General features: G+C 46.8%; 1 protein-coding gene across 1 annotated transcript in view; it reads left to right on the top strand.

Moving 5' to 3' along the window:
• The first annotated feature begins 3657 nt into the window (after nucleotides 1–3657).
• CD276 (CD276 molecule) overlaps nucleotides 3658–7396 on the top strand; it is a 38761-nt gene continuing 35022 nt past the window's right edge. Inside the window, exon 1 of the mRNA XM_063142154.1 lies at nucleotides 3658–3809. The gene's annotated coding sequence lies outside the window, so the exon portion shown is untranslated. The remainder of the gene's footprint in view (nucleotides 3810–7396) is intronic.

Below are 7396 nucleotides of genomic sequence, written 5' to 3'. Positions count from 1 at the left end.
GGGACCAAGGGGGAGGGGGGGCCTTACCTGCCTCCGTCCGTGGTCCGTCGGCTTCTTCAATTGAGCCCGCGGTTCAACCAGGAAGTCTGGGCCGCAAGTGCGGCCTAGACTTCCTGGTTGAACCGCGGGCTCAATTGAAGAAGCTGACGGACCGCGGATGGACGCAGGTAAGGGAGAGGAGGGGGGGTTTACCGGGCCCTGCCGCTGTCGCTGCATGGGCGACAGCGACAGGGCCCGGTAAACCCCACTTACCTTTCCGGCGGAGCTCCGGATCAAGGTGAAGGATCCGCCTTCACCTCGATCCTCTTCACCACGCTCTGCCGGCCCCCCAATCCTCTTCGCCTCCGCCTTAAGGGCAGGCAAAGCCCCCCGCTCCGCTTCTAATTCGCCGGTCCGATTAGAAGCGGAGCACATCCCTAATCATCATCATTATCATCATGTGTTCAATGTAGCTTTAACTTCATGGGAATTGAAAAGGGATTTATACTGGAGTAGAAATCCAGCATTTGGAAAAGATAGTGTTTGTTATCAGCTGCTATGATATTTGCCTGCTGAATTCTTGAGGAATTGCCTTGGTTTATAGAACCCTGTTTGGTGCACAGGAGACCTGCTAACGGAATGGAGGCATGTAATACCGCAGTCCCAATAAGACTGCATGGCAAAGTTCTTTCTCCTCCTGACTCATACTGGGCCTGTTGCTTTAACATCCTGCATAGGAAAAAACTATGAAAAGGATTATGATTCATCAAAGGTTGGTAGCTTATTTAGAGCAGCATGCGGTGCGATTTAGAATAGCCTTAGGAAAGGGAGAAGCATTCTGGATAATAATATCGCGCATTTGGTTAGCGCTATATGGAAAACTATATGTCATAGGATGCACTTGTTAGCAGCTTTTCTAGATACTGCGAAGGCATACAATGTGGTGTGGAAGGATGGGTTGCTATACAAACTATTTATTTATTTATAACATTTCTTGGCCACCTTTCAAGGCAGAAGTCCTCCCAAAGTGACTTACAAAAATAAAACACATAAAATACTAAACACAATAAAAACAAAAACACACTAAAATAGCAATAAAACAATACAACCAGCAATTTTTAAGGCACAGTTTCTTTCTTTTTTGGTAAGGATTTTTTTGGTTTGTTGTTGTTCTTTTGTTACTGCAAGATTTGGGGTCTTTTCTTTTATTTCGCCCAGATCTCCTGGGTCTTCTTGATTCACCAGTCTTTGCACTACATCATGCTGAATCTCAGTGATGAGATCTGAGAAATATTGGACCTGAATGACAACCCTATCGATTGCAGTGAAACAACGAGCTAACCGTGCTGTAGATGGCGATCGAGGAGCCCAGATCCGCTGTGCTAGGCCAACAACAGGCCAAAAGGAGAACCACAATTCAGCCAATGGAAGGCTAAACAGGGAGGAATTCCTAGTGAGATCATGCCAGACAAAGGCCTCACTCTCTCACAGGCAGGAGAAAGTACTAGGGCTGTCAGTTTCTTTGTCTGCAGACCTGATTTCCTGGTTATTTTTGACAGCTGCTCATAGGAGCAATCCAGGATTACCTTGTTGCATTGATTTAGCAGCAGCCTCTCCCTCTGCCCTGATACCCCAAATAGAAACAATGGCCCAACTCTATGCTCTTTTGCAGTCAGATCATTGAGTCTGGTATAAATATGATTGTAATAAAAATAAAAATAAAAATAATAAAAATAATGTGCTGCCAAATGTGACTGGACGCTGAGAGAAATGCACAACAACCCAGCAATGTAGTCCAGCATGATTAAACCCTGCTTGCTGGCTCCCAAAAATATTCTGGCTGGAAATAGTATGTGGGATAATGATCCTGGTGGATGAAGTCAGTCTTAAAGTAAAATATATAAGAAAGATAGAAAGACTATCGCTGTTGTTAGTCTTTCTATCTTTCAAAAAGAAATATTTATTAAAACATTTGTATCCTGCTTTGTATCATGGGATCTCAGGGCAGCGTACAGATAAAATCAATTCAAACAAAACAATACTTTTATTTATTTATTTATTGCCTTTTTATACCGCCCAATAGCCGAAGCACCCTGGGCGATTCACAAAAATTAAAACCATTCAAAGTATAAAACAAACACTATAAAACCATGATAGATAGATATAAAAAATACAATATAAAAGCACAACCAGGGTAAAATCAGCAGCAGTGCAGAAATACAAATGTAAAATACAAACTTAAAACAGCCAAGTTAAAATTGAATTTGTTAAAATGTATTTATTATTTATGTCTTATCAATTACTATTGCTAATTACAATTCTATACCGTCCCATAGCCAAAGCTGTCTGGGTTGTTTTCAAAGATTAAAAGCTATATATATATAGCATTCTCTTCTGCTGCCCCTTACGCCTGGAACGCTCTTCCAGAACATTTGAGAACTACAAGTTCAACCGCAGCTTTTAAAGCTCAACTAAAAACTTTTCTTTTTCCTAAAGCTTTTAAAACTTGATGTTGTGCAGACTTCTACTGTTACTTTCTACTGTTAGTTTTACCCCACCCTGTGCCTGCTTACCCTACCCCTGTACCTGTTTGCATTCTCTTCCCCTCCTTATTGTTTTACTATGATTTTATTAGATTGTAAGCCTATGCGGCAGGGTCTTGCTATTTACTGTTTTACTCTGTACAGCACCATGTACACTGATGGTGCTATATAAATAAATAATAATAATAATAATAATAATAATATAAAAATGCATCATACAAAGTGTGAAACTATTTACATAAAAACAGGCAACACACACACACACAGACAGAGACAAATATCTATAAACAATTCTAAACAATGGCCAGATCTACACCTTTTGTCAAATCATTACGAATGCGGAATAAAAGGCAGGGAATAACACTATGGCTGTAGCTAGACCTAAGGTTTATCCCTGGGTCGTCCAGGGGTCAAACCTGTTCATCTAGGTGACACACAAGGGATCCAGTGCTCAAGCAGGGGTGAACCCTGGATGATCCCAGGATAAACCTTAGGTCTAGCTGTGGCCTAAGTGCCACACAGGGCATCCAGCGCTCAGGCAGGGACGAACCCGGGATGATCCTGGGATAAACCTTCGGTCTAGCTACGGCCTCAGACAGCAGTATATCTGGAAGGTGGCTTGTGCCCCTGCAGTCATCCGTGCACTTCGATCCCTCTACAAAGCAGTAGTGCCGATCTACGCCACGAGACACATCCAGGACATGACAGATAGACAGAGATATAAACCCAATAGATATAAACCCAATAAAATCAGCTTTCCCCAACTTGGTAACCCTCCAGATGTGTGGGACAACAACCCCCAGCTGGCTGGGGGATGCTAGGAGTTGTAGTCTTCTCCCTTCCCCCATCAGGAGGCAGGACACCAGTTGGGCGAAAAAAACCCCACCGTCTCCCGTCTCTTTGTACGCAGCAGCCACGTTGCGCTCTGACCCTTCCGAGGGGAGCTCCTGGGCCATTCCAAAGCAACCCGGAAGCCGGCGGGGAAGGGGGCGGCGGCGGCGGCCCTCCTCTCCCCTTTCGCCCGCCCCCTCCAGGCTCCCTTCTCGTTAGGGGCTGCTGCTGCTTCCTCTCCGGACTCCTCTCCCGGCTCAGGCTACCCAAATCTGCTCTGCGCCCGGGCGGTGGAGAGGCGACGCGCGCGCGTCCCGGCGCGCATTGGAGACCCGCCCTGGGCGCTCTTGGAAAGGGAGGCGGAGGAAGGAAGGAAGGAAGGAAGCGGGCAAAGAGAAGCCCTTTGTGCAGCTCAGCCGCTCCGAGCGCAGCTCGCCTTTCGCTTGCCTCGGCCGGGTAAGTGTCTGTTTGTCTGAATGGGGGGCGGCCGAGGCGGGCAGGGCGAGAGGCAGCCGGCCCCGGGCTAGTTGACGCACCAGATCTGAGCTGGCACGGGCTTCTTCGGTCTCTTTCCCGCCCCTTCCAGCTCCTTCAAACTGTCCCCGAACGGGTTCTTCTTGCGCCTTCATGCTGCCGCCAATTCGTTTTCGTTTCTTTCTCCTCTTAAAGTCGTGTTATTTATTTATTTATTTAAAAAGTATGTTTTGTAAATACATATTGCTGCCTAGGATACACAATGATCAAAGATAGGTTTAAGATTTCTGCTTTGCCTGCTTTTTATCTCTTTGTATATTTAGTGCAGCAACACAAAACTTTCTCCCAATTTCTGTCTTTACTAAGAACTGGGAATGGTCACTTCTCCTCAAACTGGCTGCAGTAACCAAAGCTGCTTTGGACACAGTCCTAGGCATGTTTAGACAGAAAATAAGTCCTACAAATTCTCTGCATTTTCTAGCCAACCATGTTGGCTGGGGAGTGCTGGGAATTGTAGAATTACCCCCTGCATCCTAAACATGTATTAGATTTTAATGTATATATTTATTGCATTTATTTCCCACTTTTTCCCCTTTAAGGAACCTAAGGTGGTGTACATAGACCTCCTTCTCTCTATTTTATCCTCACTACAACAACCCTGTGAGGTAGGTTGGGCTGAGAGTCTGTGACTGGCCCAAAGTCATCCCGTGGTTTTCCATGGCTGAGTGGGGACTAGAACCTGGATCTCCCAGTCCAACACTCTTGCTATTACACCACACTGGTTACATCCTCTCCACTAGGGCCGGTGCTACCATAGAGGCCACTCAGGCGGCTGCCTAGAGCACCAAGGTAAGGCGGGCGCCAAATGCTGCACCCGGAAGCCGCTCTCCCACAGCAGCTCTGAGAGGGCGGCTTCCAGGCACGCCATTCTGAAGCCGCCCGCCCGCCCCAGCGTCCTGGCTTTGCTTCGGCTGGGTGGGTGCCCAGCCAAAGCAAAGCCAGGATGCTGCGGTGTGGGGGGGCGGCGGCTTCGGAACGGCGCTCCCGGAAGTCGCTCTCCCAGAGCGGCTTCCGGCTGGGCATGCCGTTCCAAAGGCCCCCCCCCCCCGGCAGCATCCTGGCTTCGCTTTGGCTGGGCGGGCAAGATGGCGCCCTGTGCCTAGGTACGCTGGGGTGAGGGTGGAGGGTGAAAGCAGCTCACCTGCCTAGGGCACAAAACAGTCTGGCACCGGCCCTGCTCTCCACCATCAGCATCACTGTTCTAACTGGATTTGGGATTTTAAAAAATACCATTGTGGAGGTGATGATGATGTTACATGTGGTTTAGCTAAAAAGAACGGCTAATCTTCGTGAAAGGTTCGCATCTTTCATTGGTTGTTTTTGTTTAAGCTACTTTATTCGAAGATTTGTCCATTACTACTCATTTGTGTTTTGGTCTCGTCATTGCCAACTTCCACCTTATTCCCAGTATGAAGACCTAAAACATTTCTGCCATTATTTCTTGGGTATGACTAATCTGAAGCCGGAAACTCCCCAGTTCCTGTCTGCTCTTCCCCTGCCGTCAGTTTTAAAGCTGCTCCAAAACCTTTTTGACACGAAGACCTGCCTCCGCACAACCCTTGAGCTTTGCAGCCATAACAAAGTGTGCAAATTAGAGCTGCATTCTCACAAGTAATTATGTCCTGGTCATTCCTTTTTATTTCAGTGTGAATAACTTGTTGCTTTAGAGCGTTCGTCCTTGCTCTTCAGTCAAAAAGGTTCACAGAGTGGCTTACATCAGATCGATATAAATTCGCTGCCTGCAGGCTTATAATCTGAAAGAGATGATATAAAAGGAAACAGACATGAGGAGGGAAGAGGAAAATGAGTGAACTCAAGGCAGCAGTTCTTAAAGTTACAGGGTTCTTATAATGAATAGCTGGAACTGAAACAGTTTAGGGAGGGGAAGAGCTGAATGGAGCTAGTAGTTCAGCCAAGGGGATGGAGTAGGCCCTGCTTCAAGGGCCGGCACTACCATTAGACCAACACTTCAGAATCCAATATAAACTTCTCCTGTTGACCTACAAAGCTTTTCACTGTCTAGCTCCTTCCTATCTTTCCTCTCTCATCTCACACTATTGCCCCGCTCGTGCTCTTCGCTCCTCTGATGCCATGTTTCTCACCTGCCCAAGGGTCTCTACTTCCCTTGCTCGGCTTCGTCCATTTTCTTCTGCTGCCCCTTACGCCTGGAACGCTCTTCCAGAACATTTGAGAACTACAAGTTCAATCGCAGCTTTTAAAGCTCAGCTAAAAACTTTTCTTTTTCCTAAAGCTTTTAAAACTCGATTTTGTTCTGACTTTTATACTGCCTGTTTGGTGCATTCTCTTCCCCTCCTTATTGTTTTATTATGATTTTATTAGAATGTAAGCCTATGCGGCAGGGTCTTGCTATTTATTGTTTTACTCTGTACAGCACCATGTACATTGATGGTGCTATATAAATAAATAAATAATAATAATAATAATAACTAGGCAGCCGCCTAGGGAGCAGACCTCAGAGGGGTGCAGTACTGACCTTTAAGGGTCACAGTTTTATACAAATTAGCTGTTTTAAGAAAAAAAAACCCATTTTTTTACCTCCCCACTCCAACCTAGAGAGGATCCCCAACTTGCACCCACTTCCTTACTGAGGCAAATGAAATGGTCACTTGGCCACAGCGATTTCTCCCCTTGCCCGCCCCCATTCAATGACAGGAGCATCATGTTTCCTTCATGTTTGGGAAAGTCGGGCCTCAAAAGCGTGGTGTTGCTGGGAAGATGTAGACCATTGCAGCAGTGCTGCGAAGATTTAATTGTGGCTCTGGGCATCCAGCCAGAGAAGCGGTGTTACGGGATGACGGATGCTCAGCGCAAGGCAAAATAGAACAGTGGGTGTTGTAGAAATGGCCCCCTGCCCCTAGACCTGCTTTCACAAAAACATGGGAAGCTGTGTTCTCCTGAGTCAGACCACTGATCCATCTAGCTTGGGACTGGCATGCCGGACCTCTCAACCTTGCACTACACCTGGCCCGCTAGTGAAGTCCCAATCTGGCCTTTCGGGGTTCTCTATAGGGCCGTGCCCCTTTCCCGTGACCACTGATGGTTTAGTCATTTCCCTGCGTTTGTGCCCCCCTTCCCCCATGCTAAAAGGTTGAAATGCTTCTCCTAAGGCGCAATTACTGGCAGTACAAGATTTAATCTAAAACCTTTTTAGTATTTCATATTTTTGTCCACCCACCCCTGCAATGCGGTTCTTGAGAGCTTCTTCGAAATTGAATTTGATCTTTGCGCTGGAAGAAGGTCAACGCCCCTGGCTTACACTGGGCCAGTTTGCACTGCGTGAGACCACAGCCCGTGGGTTAAGCAACCCGTGGGCTGTTGGGGACGAGCAGGGCAGCAGCTCTGCCACTTCCGCTTTTACTTAGCAACCCCTGAGCACCTCTTTTGTAGGTTGTTTAGCATGTCCTCCAGCCCTGGAGCGCTGGGTTGTTTAGGGACTAAACAACACAGAGATTAACCCAATGGTGAAACATGGTTGTTTAGCCCTTAAA

This window comes from Elgaria multicarinata, chromosome 16 (genome assembly GCF_023053635.1).
Source record: "Elgaria multicarinata webbii isolate HBS135686 ecotype San Diego chromosome 16, rElgMul1.1.pri, whole genome shotgun sequence".
In the NCBI taxonomy this organism is placed as follows: domain Eukaryota; kingdom Metazoa; phylum Chordata; class Lepidosauria; order Squamata; family Anguidae; genus Elgaria; species Elgaria multicarinata.
The sequence above is the reverse complement of the archived record's forward strand: the minus strand, read 5'-3'. Positions and strand labels throughout refer to the sequence as shown.